Consider the following 23980-nt stretch of genomic DNA (forward strand, 5'->3'; position numbering starts at 1 on the left):
GAGATGGAAGCAGGATTGGACAGAGGGAGAGTTTAACTCTAGGCATTTTCAGAAAAGGCCTCAGCTCATCCCACAAGTTTCTTTGAGGTGGCCCTTCAAAGATGTCCTGAACTGAAACAAGAAGTCTGGGCTCTGGGACTTCTGCATGATTGAAAGCAGGCTGCCTCCAAGGAGGGGGCATTACCTTGGGTGAAGTGGCTCTGTTGGCATTTCTTAGAATCTTTGCTGTGAACTGTCAGCAGCCAACACTCCTGGTTGCTAGGAGAATGAATGCTTCAGTTCTGAATGCTTCAGTTTGTAGGGTACTAGGTCTGTGGAGGCAAATTCATTGAAGTCTTAAAGCATCTTATTGTTCTCTTGTAGCTTAAAATACTGGGAGGTTTGAAAGATACACATGAATAATTAAAAAATAATAGAATCACGAAAAATGTAGTCGTTTTGGTAAGGTTTGTTCAGTTACAAGCAATTGGGGATCGAACCCGAAACCTTTTGTTGTATGGGATGACACTCCATCAACAAAGCAAACCAGCCAGGGCTTCTCCATACATTTTTTAATGGTTCTTCTTTTATGCAACCTATTTGTGTGTGTGCGTGGCTTATATATTCATTCTGGTTATGTTTCTATCACTCACTGTGCTTTTTATTGTATACTAGAGACCCAGAGGAGGCGCCCCGAAGGCCGCCACGGGAGTCAGGCCAGACCGGCACCATGGGCAGCCGTGACCTGCTCCTGACTTCCACCCCAGGCCCCCCCGCCCCCCGGCCCCCTTGCCTGTGTCCACTCCAGGCCACCGGAGCTGCAGCACCGGCTTGGGCAGGCCCCCATCTCTGTCTCTGTCTCCGCTCCAGGCCTCCCTGCATGCGCAACCTCCTCCTGTCCAGTCGTCCCGTTATGGTGTCCTGGCCTAATTTGCATATTACCTCTTTATATATTAAGATAACAATTCTCTTAGTACTTTTCACCTAATTTTTTTTCTGAAATTAATATTGCAACCTGTGATTTTTGACCTGCTCATTTAATTGAAGTAAAAGGTTTATTCCTATTACAATCTATGTGGGTATTCCAATTAACTTACAGCATTTAGGTCATTTTAACTATTTAGTCACATTTGCAAAGACATCAAAGCTCTGTTGATTTATCAAAGGAACGAAAATTTGACCAGATACTCTTTTCACTCTGAGAGTCTGTGGTTGTCCTATATCTTTGGACTTTTATATTTCTAGGCAAGTCTAAAGTCACTGATCAATATTCTTTACATATTAGTTGGATTGTTCATAAAATCTCTTGTTTAACATTTTATAAAATATATTTTTGGTTTTGGTTCCAATTTAGTTAGAAATAAACTTTATTGGAAGTAACTAAGACATCAGTTTCTTGCTCAGAAGTGGTAAGAAGTGGCAGACTCTGGTTGCATTTTGAAGATAGAGCCAATAGGACTTGCTGAAGGGTTGGTTGAAGGTATGAGAGAGTGACTTTAAAGACTTTTTTAAAATTATTAATATAGTTTTGTTGATTTCAGAAAGGGAAGGGAGAGATAGATAGAAACATTAATGATGAGAGAGAATCATTGATCAACTGCCTCCTGCATGCCCCACACTGGGGATCAAGCCTGCAACCCAGGCATGTGCCCTCACCAAGAATTGAACTGTAACATCCTGGTTCATAGATTGAGATCAACCACTGAGCCCTGGAAGTGTGGAATTATCATTTACTGAGATGGAGCACACTGTAGGAGGATCAGGTTTGGGGCGGGGGATAGATTAGAAATTCATTTATAGCCATATTAAGCTTAAGATGCTTGATAGATGTCCTATTGGAGATGTCTAGTAGGCAGTTGAATATATGAATCTGGAATCAGGAGACTGCCACAAACCGAAGGGCTAGGTCAGGGTGTCACCAGCATGTCATAGTATTTAAAGCCATGAGATAAGGTCACCTAGGGCATGAATATAAACAAAGCCCACTGTGAGTTTTAAGGATTGACCACACCAAAGCTGAAATGAGATTAATAGGAATCAGTAAGAGACTAAGAGGACAGCAGTGAGGTAAGCAGAGAACTGATAGGAATATTCTGGAAGCCAAGTAGAGGAAGTGTCTCGAGGAGGAAGTGCTCGGCTACCAAATGCTGGAGAAAATAAACTGACCGTCAGATTTACGGTAGCATCATGGAATGGATTCAAGAGTAAGAAGGGAGTAATTGGAGACAGCAAATATAGGCAGTTTTTAAAAGTAGTTTTGCTGTTAAGGGAAGTTGAGAAATAGCTGGCAGAAAAGCCTGGGTGGTGCAGGGTGTTTTGGTTTTTTTCTAGTTTTGTTTTAAGATGGGAGAAATTACATCATGTTTGCGTGCTAATGGATTACCCAGCGAAGAGGGAGAAGCTGATGATGCAGAAGAGAAAGCTGGAGAATTGCTGCAGTGGTGTCCTTGAGCAGACAGGAGGGAACTGAACCTAACTCATTGGTTGAGGGGTGAGGATCCTTAGAATGGAGCACAGACAGGTCTTTCATACAACAGGAGCAAAAGCAAGTATGTGGACTTAGTTGCCATTTGGTAGGAGGTGTGGTAGTAGAAGTTCTCTGCTGGTTGTTTCCATTTCCTCACAGGAATAGGAATCATCTGCCGAAAGTAGGAATGGGAAGGGAAGTGTTGAGGACTTGAGAGTGAACTAGTGATGTATGAGTGTGGGAGATGAATGGACCAGCGACATGACAGTGTGACTGCTGTGCCGCAGAAAGTATCCACTAGCATTTAAAGTGAAATTGGCATTGAAGTGTGTTCACAGGCAGTGTTCCCAAGCAGCACAGGTGGAGGCGTAAAGAGGGCAGAGGTGTTCTGAAGTGGGTATGATGAAGTGGGTGGGGGCAGGGCTGGACAGTAACGGAAGTCATCAAAATAAAAGGACAGACCTGATTTTCTGTTGCCGGAAATGTTTCTAAATTTTTTTTAGTAATAGGTTTTCAGATCTTTAAATTGTGACCTTTTTTGGAAGGAGAGACCTGTAATAGTACATATTTAAAATGTAATAGTACAGATTTAGTACTACTTTTTAATTTTCTCATGCTTATTCTATATAGGATATTTCGATTTCCCTCCAGTTAAAAGTCACATTTATTATTGATGGCTTGATAACTTTCTAATACTTTTTTAAGAGAAATACTTGGGGAAACAAGTCTCAGGTATGAAAATAGAAGAGCTAAATAAAATAGCTTTTCTTTTATTTAATTAAGAAAATAGGTCTAGCCCGGCCATGGTGGCTCAGTGGTTGAGTGTCGACCTATGAACCAGGAGGTCACCGTTTGATTCCTGGTCAGGGCACATGCCCAGGTTGTGGACTCGATCCCTGATCCTGCAGGAGGCAGCCAATCAGTTATTCTCTCTCTTCACTGATGTTTCTATCTCTTTCACCCTCTCCCTTCCTCTCTAAATCAATAAAATTATATTTTTTAAAAAGAAAATTGTTCTAAATTTTATGGACATAATGAGTATGTACACTGAGTGGCCAGATTATTATGACCGGCCAGATTATTATGGCCCATCAGTACTTCGTTGGGCCACCTTTTGCCTTCAATACTGCAGCAATTCTTCTTGGCATTGACTCCACGAGATGTTGAAAGGTGATGCGAGGAATCTGACACCATGCCTGATGAATAGCACTGTCCAGTTCTGTGGGATTTGATGGTTGTGGAACCAGCTGCCTGATGGCTCTTTTAACTTCGTCCTACAAATGCTCAATTGAATTGAGATCTGGTGATTGTGGGGGCCGCCTAAGCAAAGTAAAGTCTCCCTCATGTTCTTGAAACCACTCCTGCACAATACAAGCACCGTGGCATGGCACATTGTCTTGTTGGAAGAAGCCATCTCCATTGGGATACGCCATTAACATGATAGGATGAACTTGATCAACAACGATACTTAGGTATGTTGTGCTATTCAGACGTTTATAATGATCTGGCCCTCTAGCAACTTCAGCGGGGAAATTATAGCTAATTTACCTATAAACGTCAGGTGGTCATAATAATCTGGTCACTCAGTGTATCTAGGACAAAGGATATGTACAGACTCTGAATATATGTGTGAATATATATGTGTTTTGGATTCCTTTATTGTGCATTCATACTTGTCAGACCAAGATTTACATACCCTTTAGTGCTTTATAGTCAGACTTTCATGTAACTATGCATCTGTTTAAAACTCAAAACAATCTTGTAATATGCACTTAGATGTTTCTGAGACTCACTTTATGTCTTAGAGAAGACGATAGAAAAGTAACAGATGGCCAACAAGGATATTAAGCTGACAAGGAAGCAACTTAATTTTGTAGCTTTTAGTTCCTGAATGAAAAATTTATGTCAGTATAAATTCACTTTAAGAATATCTTGGGAGTATGTTTCCACTTAAGTCTTTTGTTTGCATTTTGTCTTGCTTTGTTTTTACAAGGGGACTCCCAGGCAGGGAGGAGGGAGGAAAGGAAGAAAGAGGAATTTGGATCCATGTTTATAGTTCCAAAACCAATGCTCTTTCCATTTTTCCAAGCCTGTTTTCTGTTGACCTTTATCATTGGAAGAAATTTTCAGTGCTCAAAGTCATTTTTCCTAATCTTAGATCTAATTATGCTACTGACTGGATTATGCATGTTTGAACATGTAAAACTATTTTCTTGTTAAATTAGATTTAATCTTATACTTAATGTTCCCTATTGTATGGGGAGAACTTTGAAGCAAGGATAAGAAATGAAATGACACTAATACTTCCTAATTAGAGAAATTTCTATTCAATGCTAACTAAATATACATTGGCTGAACTTCTAGTCAGCTGGGCTTAATTTTCAGCATTAAATTCCTGAATATTATGAGTAAAACAACTTTGTCCAATTCAGAAAAAGCTAGACTTTTTCCAAACTTGAATTGGAAAAGTTTCAAAAAAGGAATTAAGAAAAAGGAAATCAATAAAAAATAAAAATAAAAAAAGAAAGAAAAAGGAAGTATTTTAAAATTATTTCATAGTAAGAGAATATGGTTAACATGAAGTAAAGAAAAATCACTATTTCTGTTATGTCTGGAGGCAGGGTGGTTATTGGGATCATATTTTAGCATTTGCTTCTTATTGCTTGCTGCCAATGGGGCTATTAAGAGTACAGGCTTATGGAAGTCTCAGTACTAAACATAGGGAAATGAGAACAATCATATTGTTTGTTTTTCCATAAATACCAGGTAGTGTTAATGAATTATAAGAAAATTATACCACTTGTGCATAACATAACATTAATTTCTGAAAAGTAAATCCTTTTAATATAATATAATTTCTCTTCATTTGCATGTTATAGGGTGGTGATAGTGTTCTAAAATCATGGTGATGGTGACTGCAGAACTCTGTAAATTTACTAAAAATCATTGAATTGTATACTTCAAGCAGGTAAATTTTATGGCATGTAAATTATCTCAATAAAACTGCTAAATTTAAAAAAAATGAAATGGAAAATATGTGACTATAGGTGATCCCAGAAGACAGAAAATTTTAAAGAACATTTATTATTGATGAAATAGACAATGTTGTTAAAGAGCTACCCTCCCTTTAGTTTATAAGGATATTCTACCACCACTTTGAGAAACAAATTATTCCAATGTTATCTTAAACTATTTCAGAGCTTAGAAAATGAAGAAAAGTTTCCAAATTCATTTTTTTTAAAAATATATTTTTATTGATTTGAGAGAGAGATAGAAACATCACTGATGAGAGAGAATCATTGATTGTCGAGCCCACAACCCAGGCATGTGCCCTTGACCGGAATTGAACTGGGACCATTCAGTCTGCAGGCTGACGCTTTATCCACTGAGCCAAACCAGCTAGGGCCCAAATTCATTTTTGTGAAGGAAAAATAACATTGATATTGAAACAAGGAAAATATATTTCTCCTAAAAGAAAACCAGAGGTTAATTTGGCTTGTGAATATTGAAACAACAATCCTTGAAAGAAAAATTATAAAATAGAATCCATTATCACATTTGAAAAGTGACCTACAAAACAGCAACTTAGTATAGTGCTGAATAGTTTGGTCTCTGGAGCTGGACTGGTTTGGAATCCTAGTACCATCACCTCCTAGCTCCGTGACCTTAGCGAAGTAATTGAGCTGGACTGGTTTGGAATCCTAGTACCATCACCTCCTAGCTCCGTGACCTTAGCGAAGTAATTGAACTTCAGTAAAATGGAACCAGTAAATAAGAGAACTTAGCGCATTGGGTTCTTGTGAAGGCCCAGTGAGTAAAGCAATAAATGTTGAATATGATAACTACACAATTCATTAAAAAGTATTGTGTCATTCCAGCTGGTGTGGCTCAGTGGTTGAGCATCTACCTGTGAAACAGTAGGTCATCGTTTGATTCCTGGTCAGGGCACATACCCAGGTTTTGCGGGCTCAGTCCCCAGTGTGGGGCATGCAGGAGGCAGCTGATCAATGATTCTCTCTCATCATTGATGTTTCTATCTCTCTATCCTTCTCCTTTCCTCTCTGAAATCAATAAAAAAATATATTTTTTGAAGTTGTGTCAAAATTTGTCATTCCTCTATTGTTGACCATTTGCATTTGTTATTATAAAAGAGTGCCATAAATATCTTTATATGACTTAATTTCTGCCAGTAGATAACATAATATGAATGCCTAAAGTAGTTAAGAACTTCATGTTGTTTATACATCCTTACCAGGGACAGGAATTGCCTTACTTACCCCCATATTTGTTTTGAGGATCTATGACATCAGCTTATACAGTTTGACTCCCACATCTTAATGATATTTATGGAGGGAAATAGGAAGTAAGAGATGTTTATTTTTCTCTTTTATAATATAAAGCCTTTTAGTTTTATTTCCTAAACTTTTTACTTGATCATCCCAGAGTACTCTTCACTTAGATATTAAATGATTTTTCTTTGTATTTTCTTAATTTATTTTTAAATTGATTTTAGAGAGAGAAGAAGGGAGAGAGAGAAACATCAGTTTGAGAGAGAAATATTCATTAGCTGCCTCCAGTACACACCCTGGCTGAGAATAATACTGAGGACCTTGGGTGCACAGGATGACACTCAACCAATTGACCCACACCAGCCAGGGCTTAAATGATTTTTCTCATAAATATCTGGACACAGATTAATCAGGAAGTGTACAATTTTTAATATGTTTTGTGATTTTTATTTTTATTTTTTATAGAGAGGACGGGACAGCGAGAAAGAGAGAGACATCATGTGAGAGAGAAACAATAATTGGTTGCCTCCCATACCCACCCTACTGGTGACTGAATCTGCAACCTAGGTATTTGACCTGACTAGGGATTCGAACCTGCAAACTTTTGGTGTATGGGTGATGCTCCAACCAACTGAGCCACCTAGCAAGGACAGGAAGTGTACAAATTCTTGATTACAGCTTTATTTCCTCTTACTTTGATAGCATCATAAAAATTAAGAAGAGATAACCAGGGTGAGGTCTTTCCTCTTTACTATGCTGTTTGTTTCTGGGGAAGTGGAAGTTTGGAGATATTCTATCATCTCTAACTCTTTTTATAGTTTGTGTACTAGTCAGAATTACTCCCCTGGAATTGTCAATGTGTCTGTCACCTGGAATTATTATTGGGAAATTCCTCTGCTTTGTTTTCCCTCTTGATTCCTACAGCTTAGTTAGCTGTACTATCAATGCCAAATCTGTGTTCAGCTTCTTATCTATACCTGGGAGACTTTCTTAACAGCTTTTTTCAAAATATAATTTTATCTTTTTTATTTCCCATGTATCATATTTAGAGATTGAGAATCTAATAACCTCCTTTGATATTGAAGCCCTCAATACCAGAGGTTTTATGTTTTAGAATATTGTCATTAATTTCCCAATCAACTGTCACCCAAGGGTATAAAGAACCATATAAAGTCATATAAAACCTATCCTTCTAAATACTCCTTTCCTCTTTACAAGCAAAACTCTGACTTGTTAATAGAAGTGTGATGTCTTTACTATCTTTTACTGTTTATTTTAAAAGATACATCAGGAATGTACTGTTGTGAAAAGCCATCTGGAAGATGGAATCGCAGTCAGACCAAGCTGCTTCCAGTCCCAGATCAGCTCCCGTCCCTGATCAACCCTTTGCTGGTCTTGTGACCCTGGACAAGACCAGTCTGAGAACTTTAATTTCCACCTTTTAGAATAGGCATAATTGAGTTCTCCCTCCCGGGAGGGCATCCACACCTTTCTTCCCTCTCAGGCATGCAGCTCTTAAACTATAAGGGCCCCCACGAGACTTGCAACCAGGGTAGCAAGGGGCTGAGACAGCTCTTCCCAGGCTATCCCCCTGAACCTGTCTCTAAGGCCCCCTTTTCTGACTTTTCAGTGGACCAGAAGCAGCCCCACCTAGGCTCTTTCCTGTTGCTTCTTCTAAGCCAGTGATGGCGAACCTTTTGAGCTCGGCATGCCAGCATTTTGAAAAACCCTAACTTAACTCTGGTGCCGTGTCACATATAGAAATTTTTTGATATTTGCAACCATAGTAAAACAAAGACTTATATTTTTGATACTTATTTTATATATTTAAATGCCATTTAACAAAGAAAAATCAACCAAAAAATTAGTTCGCGTGTCACCTCTGACACGCGTGTCATAGGTTCGCCATCACTGTAACTAAGCCCTTTATTGTTTCACTATCCATAGCTTTAATAAACATATGCTCAAAATTGTTATGCCCAGATTTCAAGATCCCCAATAGACCACCAGGGAGCCAGCGAGTCCGATGCAAAAGCAGAGAGTCTTTTATTCGAACTGGTTCGGCTCCCCGACCACACTCACCGACCCAACGGTAAGCCAAGTGGCAGAGAGAGGGCTAGCCCGGTGGGAAGGAGTTTTATAGGGGGGTGGAGTAAGGGGAGGAGAGGTGACCGTGGGCCCTGCTGATTGGCCAGGCGCAAGTCAGGTCCCGCCACACAGGATGTGGTCATATCCATGGCGCTCACCTCCCTTGACCGTCACTGGCTAGTTCAAAGAAATCCTGGGCGTGGCTAGCAGAGGCCTGGGCTTCCGGAAGAAGCCCTGCCAAGCACATGGCTTCTAGGGTAAGATGGAGGGCATATCCCTCGCCCTTTCAAAAATAAAAATAAAATGGGAGTAATTGCAGAGCTATGAGGATTAGAGTTGATGCACTTGGCACATAGAATGGGAAGCAGCAAACACAGCTCTGATTATTATCATTACTTTTCACTTTGGCCAGGTTGACTAGGCCAGTATGTGAAATTTATAAATATTTTGCTTAAGGAACCAGAGGTCACGCTGGCTAGTGTTTCCAAGTGGTTAGAACACCAGCCCAGGCACTGAATGGTCATGAGTTTGATTCCCCATCAAGGGCATCTACCTGGGTTTCAGGTTCCACCTCTGGCCCTGATCAGGGCATGTGCAGGAAGCAACCAACCAATGTGTCTCTCTCACACAGATGTTTCTTTCTCTCTTCCTCTCCTTCCCTCCCTTCTACTCTCTAATAATAAATGGAAAAAAATGTCCTTGGATGAGGAATAACAACAAAAAAGAACCGGAGGTTCATTTCTAGAATGTTATTAATTGTAAATCTGAACTTTTAAAATTTGAGTGTCATACCAAATTATATCAATTGAAAGTATATTTATCTCGGTTTCAATTCATGTAGTCTTATACTTACATAAATATTAAAATGAAAACCTCAGCCATTCACTTGTTTAGTCAGGACTATTATTATTCGCAATTTTTTAAGTAAAATCTTTATTAGATATAATTCATATATCATACAGTTCTCCCATTTAAAGCATAAAATTCAATGGGTTTTTTGTATATTCAGAGTTGTGCAAATGAAGCAGGAATTTTGGGGGAACATAGGCAGGTTTAGGGATTTTTTAGAATTGGGGTCTATGGAAAAGCGAGGGGCTGCAGACTGGGAGAAGGTATATTTCCATAACACATGGAAGCCAGGTGCAGTTACATTTCCTTAAGGAAGCAGCAACAGTTATATTTACATAAGACAAGGGAACTGGAAGTAGCCAAGAAAGGTCTATATTTACAAAATAAAGAGAAGGAAGCCCTTCATTCAGAAGGAGAAGAAGAAAGCCCAAAGGGAATAAGAAAACAATATGGAAGTGCGGGGTGGGGGAGGCCTCATATGCATGTGAGGTTCAACCTTGGAGCCCAGGAGTTTTGTAGTAACCAGTCTAAGGGCATAGTGACCCATCAGAGGGGATATCAAGGCACCAGGATCTGCAGCCTATATAAGTCTTAGGGAAAGGGAACCCAGTGGGGCCTTTTCCCCCTCCCTATTCTGTGGGACTCTTCCCTCTCCCCACATGGGAGTCTGTACTTGTTCTTCAATAAATCTCCACCTTTGCTATACCACTTTATGTCCGTGGATTCATTCTTCGATTCCGACAGACAAAGAATCTGGGTTCCAGTCCCAAAATTCGGTATGACAAACCATTGCCACAATCAATTTCAGAACATTCTTATCACCCCAAGAAGAAACCCTGAACCTTTTACCTTCACCCCTCAACCACCTCCAGCCCCAGGCAATCACAAGTTTACTTTCTCTCTTTCTATAGATTTACATATTCTGGACATTCTACATAAAATGAGATCATTCAATATGTGGTCTCCTTGGACTGCCTTCTTTTACTTACATAATATTGTCAAAGTTCATCCATTTATAGCATGTATCAGTACTTCACTTTTTTTTATTGCTGAATAACATTCCATTAATCAGTTGATGATATGGGGGTTGTTTCTACTTTTGGGCTGTTATGAACATTTGTGTACAGTTTTTGTGTGGATATATGTTTTTTGGTTTTTTTTTTTTTTTTTTTTTTATATTTTATTTTTTTTTTCATATTATTACATTTGTTCCTTTTTTTCCCCCCCCATAACTCCCCTCCTCCCAGTTCCCGCCCTACCCTCCGCCCTCACTCCCCACCCACTGTCCTCATCCATAGGTGCACGATTTTTGTCCAGTCTCTTCCCACATCTCCCACACCCCTTTCCCCCCCAAGAATAGTCAGTCCATTCCCTTTCTATGTCCCTGATTCTATTGTAATCAACAGTTTATTCTGTTCATCAGATTATTTATTCACTTGATTCTTAGATTCACTTGTTGATAGATGCATATTTGTTGTTCATAATTTGTATCTTTACCTTTTTCTTCCTCTTCCTCTTCTTAAAGGATACCTTTCAGCATTTCATATAATCCTGGTTTGGTGGTGATGAACTCCTTTAGCTTTTCCTTATCTGTGAAGCTCTTTATCTGACCTTCAATTCTGAATGATAGCTTTGCTGGATAAAGTAATCTTGGTTGTAGGTTCTTGGTATTCATCACTTTGAATATTTCTTGCCACTCCCTTCTGGCCTGCAAAGTTTCTGTTGAGAAATCAGCTGACAGTCGTATGGGTATTCCCTTGTAGGTAACTGAGTTTCTTTCTCTTGCTGTTTTTAAGATTCTCTCTTTATCTTTTGCTCTTGGCATTTTAATTATGATGTGTCTTGGTGTGGTCCTCTTTGGATTCCTTTTGTTTGGGGTTCTCCGCGCTTCTTGGACCTGTAAGTCCATTTCTTTCACCAGGTGGGGGAAGTTTTCTGTCATTATTTCTTCAAATAGGTTTTCAATATCTTGCTCTCTCTCATCTTCTGGCACCCCTATAATTCTGATGTTGGTACGCTTGAAGCTGTCCCAGAGGCTCCTTACACTATCCTCGCATTTTTGGATTCTTTTTTCATTTTGCTTTTCCGGTTGGATGTTTTTTGCTTCCTCGCATTTCAAATCATTGACTTGATTCTTGCGCTCCTCTGGTCTGCTGTCGGGCGTCTGTATAATATTCGTTATTTCAGTCCGTGTGTGCTTAATTTCTAGTTGGTTCCCCAATATAAGATCGAGGGTCTTATTAGTTTTCGTGTAGAGCTCATTAAGTTTATCGGCAGCTTCTAAACAGTTCTTGAGAGACCTTAAAAGTGTGGTTCTGAACTCTATTTCTTCCATTGACAATTTTGTCCTGTTTCTTTGTCTCCGCATTTTGTTATGCTTCCTTGGTGCACCCCCTAGTGGTCTTTGTTCGCAGTCTTATAGATAAATCTTGATTGCTGTAGCTAATTCCAGGGAGGGTTTGACCTCCAGGCCAAGTGGCTATGAGATTCAGCTGTGTCAGCGGTGAGAGAACTTCTGTCCTCTAGGGAGGTGCTAATCTAGCCTTTGCCTGAGGCTATCTGGCAAATGCCTCTGTGCAGGGCTTGGGCAGGGCGGGTCGAACAGGATCAACAGGGTGGGCCGGAGAGAGCAGTTATGGCGGCTCTCAGTCCTGTCCCAAGGGGCTCTGCCTCTCTGAGTCCCAGCACCCGCTGCAAAGCTGGGAGAGAAAGCTGCACTCGCTCTGACCGAAGCCAGACAGTCCCGCTTCTCCCGTTTGAGTGTGGGTCCCTAAAGACTTGCCTGGATCTGGAGCTCAGAGTCTGCGACTCCCTCCCGATTGAAAACAACAACCGCGCCCTCCGCCGCCAGCCCGCTCCGCGCACTCCGCACCTCAGAATTTGACTTCAGCACTGCGCCTCCTCTGAGTGTCCGTATGCGTTTCTCTTTCCTCCTAGTTGTAGGACTTCCACTCAGCCAGCGCCCCGGTGGTTCTGGGTGATGTCCCTTCCGTTTTTTGGTTTCACTTTTGAAGTAGTTGTTCAAAGCAGCAAACTCCGGCGTTAACCTATGCCGCCATCTTGGTTCCCTCTTTATCACAATCTGGATATATGTTTTTATTTCTCTTGGCTATACACCTAGGAGAAGAATTTCTAGGTTATATGGTGGCTTTTTATATTTAACCTTTTGAGGAACTGTTTTTTGAAGTGGTTGCCTCTTTTATATGGACAGTCATATATTTTACATGCCCACCAGCAGTGTATGAGGGTTCCATTTTCTCTACTTCCCTTCCCACACTTGTTGTTTTCTGCCTTTTTTATTATGGCCTTACTAGTAGGTGTCAAATGATATTTCATTGTGGATTTTAGCAGCTTCTTAAAGTTGAATATATAAAAATCATATCCCTTATGCTTTGGTAATAGCTGGTCAATGGTGAGAGTGTTTGAGAAGTTAAGCCTCCTATTGCAGAATCTTCTACTTAATGCCTAGTGATGAACAGAGCTTTCATAGACTTTTCCCCTATTTCCACGATCTCTATTTCATTGTCCCCTGATTTTTCAGTTTTCTGTTCCAGCAGTTCACTTGGGCTTATCGTGTGGCTGTCAGCAACCCGTCTCTACAGATATTATAACACAGTGGGAAGATCCATAATACATTTTCTTTTTGTCTTTCCTTTGCCCTTCCTTCTCCTGGAGAGAGATTTTCCTAACAGATTTTTAGAGTTTGTTTTCAAAAATAAATCTCCTTCTGGACATTTATGTATTAAGTTCTCAGGGTAGATTATTTCCCATTCATATTTTTTCACCTGCCATTTCTTTGACTATCTTGTTCCCTTTATTATCTCTATTTCTTCTCTTGAAATGCTAATTTTATGAAGGATGTGGGCCTCCTGTGTCTGATCTCCCCTACTCTTTTAATTTTTATATTTTCCATCTCTTTGTGTCCTCTAAAATTCTGTCAACTTATCTTTCACATTACAAATTCAATTTTCATCTGTGTTTATATCTGCTTAATCTTTTATATGGACAATCATATATTTAATTTCTAAGAACTGTTTCTGTTCTCAAGTTTCTCCTTTTTCATAGCAGACTCTTCTTTTATGGGTATAACATGCTTTTTCATCTGTGAGGATACCAATTAGAATAAAATATTCTTTTCTATTTCCTAAATTCTCTTTTTCTATGATCCAGAATTGATCATACATTTTGGTCTTTCTCTTTTACACTATCATTTTTCTTAAATCTTTGTTTATCATTGGTTGTAGGTACATGTTTATGATTAAAAGACTGATATAAGTTGTGGTTTTTTTCCTCCAAAAAATGCTTTTCTCTGAATGACATAATTAACTGTGTCAGTGGGTATATTAATGGGACATACCAACTGGTGGGCTTTCCTGTAAGGGAGGAGAAGGCAAGCTCACACTCACAAAATTACCAAAATAAGAAAGTTGTCATCCTAGGGGTTAGATGTACCTGGAAAGGGAGTGTTTTGCTGTACCTGTCATTCCTCTCTGTCTCTCAACAATTTCTGGGTCTGAAGTTACCTTAAATTTTAAACTACCCTAAACTCAACTCTTTGTCCCCTAAAGACCAAAGTCCCATGCTGGGAGTTTTCTCAACTTTATATTGATAGTAATGTTCTGCCTTTAGCTCATAAAGGAAGCCTTGACTGGTTCTGAGGTGTAATTAGTTGTGGAGTGGGCTGGGCAGTGCTGAGTAGCTGAACCTGGTCATCTGAATGCAGCTTTTTAATTGCCTGCCTTCCGTGGTTGCCCAAAGGCACACTTTTTATTTTTTAACTAACAAGGAGCTTTCTGGGGAGTGTATATGTTTAACTTCTAATATTTTGGACCCTGATTTCTAATTTTTAGGATGTCTGATCTATTGATGACTTTCATTCTTGAGTTTATTATTTTTTGCAAAGGTGGTGGTGGTGGTGTTTTTATTTTTATTTTTAATGTTGTTATGGTGCCATGCAGATTTTTATTGTCATTTCACTTTTAGAGGAAGGCAAATTTGATGTAACTTCTTATTGGACCATCTTGAATGAGTCTGTGATTCTTCACTTGCCTCAAACTTAATATGTCCTCATCATAATATATTCCTACCCATTCTTTCATCCTGCTTCCTCATCTTGCTTTGTACCTGACCCAAGTTAATGATAGCCTGTATCACCATGTACCATATCATCATTCCTGCTTCCTCCCTCAACACATATTGTGTTGTAATGTACCCCGCGAATCACAGAAGGACGCCTCAAGAAGTCGAATTAAAGAGTCACATTTATTGCAATCCGGGACTATGAGGGGCCATTCCCAAATCTCATAGCAGCCATTTGGTCACAGTTACAGAATTATATAGGCAAAAAATCACACAGGTATTGATTACATCTCAGGGTTTGGAATGAGGCACCTGGCTCGCAACAAAAGCAGATTACAGAAGCAGAATTAAGATGTTAATTACAGTTTCGGGTCTTGGGATCACTGAATTGACAGAAATACATTATCTAGAGCGCTTGGATAACCTGGGTTAAACTTAGACATGTTATCTAAATTAAAGTTTTGGGTCTCCAGATCATGCATTATCTAGAGCCCTCGGGTCTACCGACCACTGAGTTGTCAGGGCAATTTAAAGTAATTGTGCTGTTCTGGTCAGCTGGAACGCACCACCTGTGGCCACTAAAACAATTTAGGGTAAATGTGCTGTCCTATTTCCAGGTACAGAAGAACGTGCTCTCTAAGACCAGTATGATAACAATCAATGGGATAGTTATTCAATCGAATGGGATGATTTATACAATTCAGAAAATCAAAATAACCTGTCCATTGTTAAACAAAGCAAATAGGCACCATACTTCAATTGTCCATGCCTAATCTTATCTATTTCCATTCGACCCTCTCCATTTCCTGTTACTCTTTTTTGGGGGGCCAGGCTTTTTGTCCTGGTGTATATTGCTGTTAGTACTCTCTGCTTTCATTTGGCATCCCTCCACCCCAGTCCTTACCACAGGTTACCCTTTCTCCATTATCTACAGAATAGTACAGATGCTAAGGTCTCATATAACATTCATGAACTGCCCCAAGTAATCCTGAGTTAACTTTGTAATAAATCAATATATTTTCCTTATACCCTGAGTTCTACCTACAGCTGAGTTATTCAACACTTTTCCTCAATTTCATGCACCTTCACTCTTTTGTATAGTATATGGTTCTCCTAAACTTAGATGCCCTTCATCCCATGTCTACTTCTCAAATTTGTCAACCTAAAAATAGGCTCAAATCAAATGTTCTGTATTCTGGGAAGCCTTTGAAGATTTCTTAGTTTATTGTTTATTGAATGTAGATTTTGTTGTATTCCAACTGTATTCTTCAACCTCATATCCCCCAAGACAATCAACATTATCTTTTCCCTTTTTTCTCTGGGCCAGAGCTGGGTAAGATCAAAGAGATCCAAGCCTGAGCAAACTCTGAGGGTGACCAATATTGGTGTCAATCACCTGTATCTGCAGGTGTTTCATCTATAGCTGGGTGGAAAGAAAGCACACAACACCTTACTTTGGTTTCTGATAAAGTAGAATAGGTCCTATATTTCATCTCTGTATTGCTGAAAGTATCCCCTGACCAAAGGTTGCTCAGACATGTTTTTTAATTGCCTGTGGTACATCTCTTAATCCTTGAATGATATAAACAGATATATTTCTACATGTGTTCATGAGTCTGGGTGTGTAGTAGTATGAAAATCTTAGATAATAATGACAGGCAGACCCAAGATAGTAGAAAGTCTGGTTTACATAAATAACACATAAGTTACCCCAGAGCCAATTTCTAATATGTAGCAAATGTATCTTATAGTTCTTCCTTTTCATCACCCAGTGTTTGTGTATTTTAACTATCATCATTAAGAGTGGACTTTGTATTGCAATAAAAGATGGATCATTATATTTGAAAAGAAAATCTGCAACACCCATATTGGTGTCCTATCCTATATAATAAAAGGGTAATATGCAAATTGACCCTAACAGCAGAAGGACTGGGAATGACTGGTCACTATGACACACACTGACCACCAGGGGGCAGACGCTCAATGCAGGAGCTGCCCCCTGGTGGTCAGTGAGCTCCCACAGGGGGACCTCTGCTCAGCCACAAGCCAGGCTGATGCCTGCCAGTACAGTGGTGGTGGCAGGAGCTTCTCCCGCCTCCTCAGCAGCGCTAAGGATGTCCAACTGCAGCTTAGGCCTGGTCCCTGCTGGCAAGTGGATATCCCCCGAGGGCTCCCGGGCTGCCAGAGGGATGTCTGACTGCCAGCATAGGCCTGATCCCCCGGGGAGTGGGCCTAAGCCAGCAGGTGGACATCCCCCAAGGGGTCCCAGACTGCGAGAGGGCACAGGCCGGGCTGAGGGACCCCCCTGAGTGCACAAATTTTTGTGCACCGGGCCTGTAGTCCTAATATATAAAAACCCAGGGTCCATAATGTCCAAAACGACCAAAGGCTTCACCAATCAGAAGTCAATCCTGCAGTTAGTGCTGGGTTGCCGTGGCGACCCAGCACTAACTGCCACTGCTGCGGGCATAGCGACCCAGCACTGACTGCCGAGGGGGCTATGGATCGGGCCTGGAGAGAGAAGCAGGGTCTGATCCATAGCCTCCATGGCAGCTGTTGATCAGACCTTGCCTCTCTCTCTCTCTCTGGGCCTCCACAGGGGCTGCTGATCAGCCCCACCTCTCTGATCAGGCCCAGAGATAGTCCCGGAGATGCTGAATGGTATAGAAACCGACTGACCAATCAGAACCAAATCTAGGTGAAGTGAGAGGAGCCAGTGGCTGCCTAGGAGGCAGAGCTTTTGACACTGACTGGCATAGAAACCAACCAATCAGAACCTAATCTGGGTGAACTGTGAAGGCAGAACCTAAGGTGGGGGCTGAGGAGGGGTTTTAAGGGCAACAGCTGTTTGGTGTAAGGTGTAAGAAAGTGGTTCAATTTTTTAATGACCAGTTTGGCAGTATAGTGAATATGACTGGCTATCAATCTAGACATAGGGATTATGTATTTTTGTCTGCCAAGAGCATCACCTCCTGCTGAAAAAGGCTTTTCCTCCCCATTTAAGCAAGCCTATCCTATATAATCTATCTATACTAATAAAAGGGTAATATGCTAATTCGATGGGGTCAACTGGCCATCTTCCAGACATCTGACTTCCTTCCGGACAAAGCCATGGTGGTGGGGGCAAGGCAGAGGCAGTTAGGGGTGATCAGGCCGGCAGGGGAGGGCAGTTGGGGGCAATCAGGCTGGCAGGGGGAGGGCAGTTGGGGGCAAGATCAGGCCAGCAGGGGAGGGTAGTTGAGGGTGAGATCAGACCGGCAGGGGAGGGCAGTTAGGAGCAATCTGGCAGGCAGAGGCAGTTAGGGGCAAGATCAGGTCGGCAGGGGAGGGTAGTTGAGGGTGAGATCAGACCGGCAGGGGAGGGCAGTTAGGAGCAATCTGGCAGGCAGAGGCAGTTAGGGGCAAGATCAGGTCGGCAGGGGAGGGCAGTTAGGGGTAATTAGGCAGGCAGGCAGAGGCAGGTAGGGGCGATCAGGCAGGCAGGTGAGTGGTTAGGAGCCAGCAGTCCCAGATTGCGAGAGGGATATCTGGCTGCTGGTTTAGGCCTGATCCCTGTGAGTTCGGGCCTAAACCAGCAATCAGACATCCCCCATGGGGTCCCTGATTGGAGAGGGTGCAGACTGGGCTGAGGGAACCGCCCCCCCACCCCTGGCATGAATTTCGTGCACCAGGCCACTAGTCTATTTATATAAAAGCCTAAGTGACCAAATGACTGCTTGACTGGTCACTATGATGCGCACTGACCACCAGGGGGCAGAGGCTTAATGCAGGAGCTGCCCCCTGGTGGTCAGTGCACTCCCACAGTCAACCTCCCACGGTCCCTCCACCCAGCTGGCCAGCCCTGATGGCCCCAATAGCTGTCCAGGCCAAGGGACCCCACCCATGCATGAAATTGTGCACCAGGCCTCTAGTAAAAATATAATAATTCTTTCAGTTCACTTTATTCTTTTTTAAAAAAATTCACTCTGGCTCTGGCCAGTGTGGCTCAGTTGTTTGGAGCATCATCCCATACACCAAAAGGTCATGGGTTCAAGTCCCAGTCAGGGTACATACCCAGTTGCAGGTTTAATCCCTAGTCTGGTGAGTGTGCAGGAGGCAACCAATCAATGTTTCTCCTTACATCAATGTTTCTCTCTCTCTCATCAATAAAATAACCAAATAATCCAATTAAAAATGGGCAGAAGATCTGAATATATATTTCTCCAAAGAGGACATACAGATGTCCAACAGACATATAAAAAAGATGCTCAACATCACTGATCATCAGAGAAATGCAAATTAAAACCATAATGAGATAATACCTCATACCTGGAAGAATGGCTATCATCAATAAATCAATAAACAACAGGTGTTGGTGAGGCTGTGAAGAAAAGGAAACCCTCATGTACTATTGGTGGGAATGCAAATTTTTGCAGCCACTATGGAAAACAGTATGGAGGTTCCTCAAAAAATTAAAAATGGAACTACTTTATGACCTAGCAATTTCACTTCCAGGAATATATCTGAAGAAATCCAAAACACTAATTTGAAAAGATATATGCACCCCTGTGTTCATTGTAACATTATTCACAATATTCAATTAAAGCAGCCTAAGTGCCATCAATAGATAAAGAAAGTGTGATACATATATATGATGGAGTATTACTCAGCTATGAAATCTTACCATTTGCAACAGCATGGATGGACCTAGAGGATATTATGCTAAGTGGGATAAGTCAGACAAAGACAAATACCATATAATTTCACTTATATGTGGAATCTAAAGAACAAAATGAACAAACAAACAGAGACTCCTAGATATAGTGAACAAACTGAGGGTTACCACATAGGGAAGTGAGGTTGGTGAAAAGGGTAAAAGAAGTAAGGAGTTACAAAATAATCACGGGGATATAAAGCACAGTATAGGAAATATGGTCAATAATACTGTAATAATTATGTATGGTGCCAGGTGGGTACTAGAAGTATCAGGGGGATCACTTCATAAATTATATAATTGTCTAACCACTATGCTGTACACCTGAAAAAAAAATTTTAAATTTTATTCTGAGGGTACAGAAATTAATAACAAACAATATTGCAATAAAATTTAAACTTGCCTCACAATCTGTTAATTTTATATGAATTGGTTCTATCATCATATACATGTATTCACACTCTGTCAAGATTAGAAATTTAATGTTAGCAGCCTAAGATTATTGATAGTATTAGGTAGTGAATTAGAGCTGTTCTCCCAGCTCAGCTATTTTGTCATAAGACACCCAAGTCAAAATCATCTATATTCTTGGGAATTTATAAGAGGGTGTTTAATATGCTTTTGTGGAGCTAAAGAAAACCACAGAGACATTCGGAAAGAATGTGAGGCCCTGGATTCATTCTCTAAACAACATACCATCTAATACTGAAATATAAGTGTGTCTTGTGATGAGCAGAATTCCTATACACTTACCCTGTAGTTCATCAAACGAGAGAGACCTCCAGACTTCTGATGTAGTGGAAAGAACAGGGACTTTGGGATTCCTCACATCCAGGATTGAAAATACATGCTCCCTTTTTATTTAACTAACTTCTCTGAGGCTTTGCTTTCTTATAATAAAATGGAAAAGACTTGCATCATGGGACTTCTGTGAAGATTAAATGGGAATGTATTAAGAATGCCTCTAATGTAGTAAACACTCATGAATAATAGCTGTCATGATTGTTCTGCTGATAGCCAAGTCTTGAATTCATCTCGGCTGTTTTCTGTGACCTGGGAACCACATAAGTGACTCCCTTGTGTAACTTCCTCTACTTCTTTGTGATAACTGTCTCTCCATCCCCCAAACCGTACATTTTATATTACGTGAATATAAAGTTTTTACTAATTCTTCAACTCTGAAGTAGGACTTCAAAATGCTTTCACTCCAAGTTGAAATTATTTGAGGCCTTACATGGTAATGCCCAATCTCTTTCTCTATGAATTAATGATAACTGCTCCCCATCCTGCCGCCCCAAAAGAAACACAAACAATACAAGGGCTTTTTAGCTCAGCTGATTTCTAATTTGCAGAGGTGTTGGAGAGGATCCACACCGGTATATTACTCAGTGATAGATACTTACATTATACCTGCTGTGTGTAAGGTACTCTGCCAGGCATTACAAGATATATAAAGGCCCTGTCTTGAAAAACCTGTAATAGTCGAAGCAACAAGACCAGGGGTGGGCAAACTTTTTGACTCGAAGGCCACAATGGGTTCTTAAACTGGACCGGAGGGCCGGAACAAAAGCATGGATGGAGTGTTTGTGTGAACTAATATAAATTCAAAGTAAACATCATTACATAAAAGGGTACAGTCTTTTTTTTTTTTAGTTTTATTCATTTCAAACGGGCCGGATCCGGCCCGCGGGCCGTAGTTTGCCCACGGCTGAACAAGACATACATAAAAAGAATTACAATGTGAGGCAAAATGTGATGTGTGCCAACAGGTACTAGGCACTGTGTGTGTGAGGCATGGGGAGAGGGGAGAGTGACCATTATTTCTCCCTGTGAAAAATCAAGTAAGGCTTCAGTGCAGAAATGGCAATGTCTCTCATGTCTCTTCTCACTCAAAGATCCTGTGTATCTTTATAACTATGAAAATCAGAACGGAGCACTTACTTTATAGAGATTCTACACAGTTGAAAAATAGAATGAGACAGTTGGCATTCTTGTGTTAAGTAGTGCATGTGTTTTTTAAAAATATATGTTTTTTATTGATTTCAGAGAGGATGACAGAGGAAGAAAGAGAGAGAGAAACATCAATAATGAGAGAGAATCATTGACTGGTTGCCTTCTGCACGCCCCCTACTGGGGATCGAGCCTGCAACCCGGGCATGTGCCCTTGACTGGAATCGAACTGGGGATCCTTCAGTTTGTAGTCCGACCCTCTACCCACTGAGCCAAACCAGCTAGGACTTCAGTAGTGTTTTTAAGGTAGTTGTGTGGATGGAAGTTTGTAAATAAAGTGAAGAGGAAGAAGATGGGCGGACTTGAATTTGCCAGAAGCACTGTGTTGTTGTCCAGAGAATATGTTCTCTATCCCTAGGTAAGGTGATGCAGCAAGGGCTGGAGGTGGCTTTACCTTTTCTTAATTAAAAGAAAATTTTTTATCACTCTAGATTAGAGATCAAGACTGTCCCACTGTGGATAAAAATCTCAGTTTGGAGACTCAGATTAGAAAAATCCTCATCCATATAAAAATGGTTTGCAGAGCCTTACATCAGATTGACATGCCTGGTATTAGAATAATGTGGCTTTCCCTTTGTTTCCTGCTTCTCCGCAGATGACGGAGTCTTTTGGTTACAGTGGTTTCTGATATTTGCTCATTTTGCAGAGCCAGATGTACAAAGTAAAACTTTATTATGATATCTGTGAATTAATCAGAAATATAGAGGAGACAATAAGAATGGGCATTTTGCTCTTTAAGGAAAAAAAAAATTTCTTTACCCTAACAGCTGGAAACGCAACCAGTGGTTAAATGTTATCTATCCTTTGGCACCAGAAATAACTATTTAAATCTTTGTTTTCTGGATTCTTATGAAAGAAATTCATACAATCCTAAAATATGGAGGCTGATTTCAGTATTTTCATTCATCCTACTCGGAAAAGTCATTTTATTTAGACTTCTTGAATCTCAAAAAATGACTCCAAGGGCTTAGTATGCACAGGATGAATAGGGATGGGGAAAGAATTCAAGGAATGGGCTTCAAGGAGTGGGAGAGACCCACTCCTTGGCACAGTTTTTCATCCTGAAGGAACTGCCTCTCTCTGCCTTTTAGTTCTCTTTCTCCCTTCCGCTGCTTATTTTTAGTGTTTATTTATCACTTTTGTCAGAAGCTGCATTGGGAAAAGTTTTCTTTGTAACTTTTGGTATAAAAAGGCTGGAAAGGGAAAGAGGCTGGAGCCATTGGATAAGGGAAGTTTTGGAAGTTATTTATGAGTACATGCCTGTCTTGACCAGTGATAAACAAGAAAAAAAAATCTTACAGAATTAAAAACTCCATATTGGACAAAGGACAATTAATCTTTTAGATAATTCTACTCACAGTATTATGAACTCTACATATATTCTGTATCACTGATATTATCATAATAACAGAAAACATTTGTTGAATACTTATCATAGTCAGCAACCTTACTACCTTTTAGGTGCATTTCTTCTCTTAATCCTCCCCTTCATTCAACTTGAGATGGGTACTATTATCCCTTTTTACAGATATAAATACTGGGGCTTACAGAGGTTAAATGTCTTACTAAGGTCATTCAGGTAATAAATAGTGAAGCAAGAACTCAAAAGAAGCCTGTCTGACTTAGAGTTCTTGCTCTTAACATCCACCTAAGTTGTCATACTGAAATATTTATGAATTTCCCGTTATGGGTCTGACCCAGTAGGAGATACCTGGAGACACTAAGTGCTTGCCTTCTTTGTGAAACCTTGTAATTCTAAAATACACAAATTAACTCAAACAACCCAAATTCAAAGATAAGTAATAGGATTAAAGAAAGGACACGTTTAATATAATCTTAAAAGATCAGGGTTTGACCTGATTGGATTGGAAGGTGAGATTCTTTTGACCTTAATTCCTACTTCTGAATGGTGTTTGGATCTTGTGCCTGGCCCCTGCACCAGGAGGACTTCAGTTCATTAGAGAAGTGTCACCAATGCAACAGGCATGGTGCGGGAGATGGAGATGACAAACACCAAGCTCTGTATAAAGAACCTTGGTTTCCCAGGGGAGTGGATGGAGGTAACGCAATATAACATTGTTCATGCTGAGGTATCAGATGTCAAGTCTGATTTTGTAAGACATGGTTCATCCTACAAAGCTAAATTTTGTTAATTACAAAATTTCTCAGAGCCTTTAAGATACTAATATGCTTTGTGACCATCCAAGAGATTATTATAATTTGGGAAACACTGAAAGCAGTCCCTGTTATTGGGTCACTCTTGTCAATGTAAGAAATGCCCAAACCTATAAGAATTTTTATGAATTTATATGAGCCAAACTGATGACAATTGCCAGGAAGGAAAATCTCAACAGATTGAGAGAATTTGTCCAGCCCTAGCCAGTTTGGCTCAATGGATAGAGCAATGGATAGAGATGTGGCCCTCCGACTGAAGGGTCCCGGGTTCAATTCCAGTAAAGGGCATGTACCTTGGTTGCGGGCTTGATTCCTAGTAGGAGCATACAGGAGGCAGCTAATTGATGATTC

At 40.5% G+C, this 23980-nt stretch overlaps 1 protein-coding gene across 6 annotated transcripts in view; it reads left to right on the forward strand.

Moving 5' to 3' along the window:
* Positions 1–23980, forward strand: part of SH3D19 (SH3 domain containing 19) — a 186178-nt gene that overhangs the window by 34928 nt on the left and 127270 nt on the right. For 2 of the 6 annotated variants that reach the window (XM_059697859.1, XM_059697864.1), the window contains exon 2: positions 5326–5414. The exons of the other annotated variants lie outside the window; for them this stretch is intronic. The gene's annotated coding sequence lies outside the window, so the exon portion shown is untranslated. The remainder of the gene's footprint in view (positions 1–5325; positions 5415–23980) is intronic. 6 annotated transcript variants of the gene reach the window in all.

This window comes from Myotis daubentonii, chromosome 5, assembly GCF_963259705.1.
Source record: "Myotis daubentonii chromosome 5, mMyoDau2.1, whole genome shotgun sequence".
NCBI lineage: Eukaryota > Metazoa > Chordata > Mammalia > Chiroptera > Vespertilionidae > Myotis > Myotis daubentonii.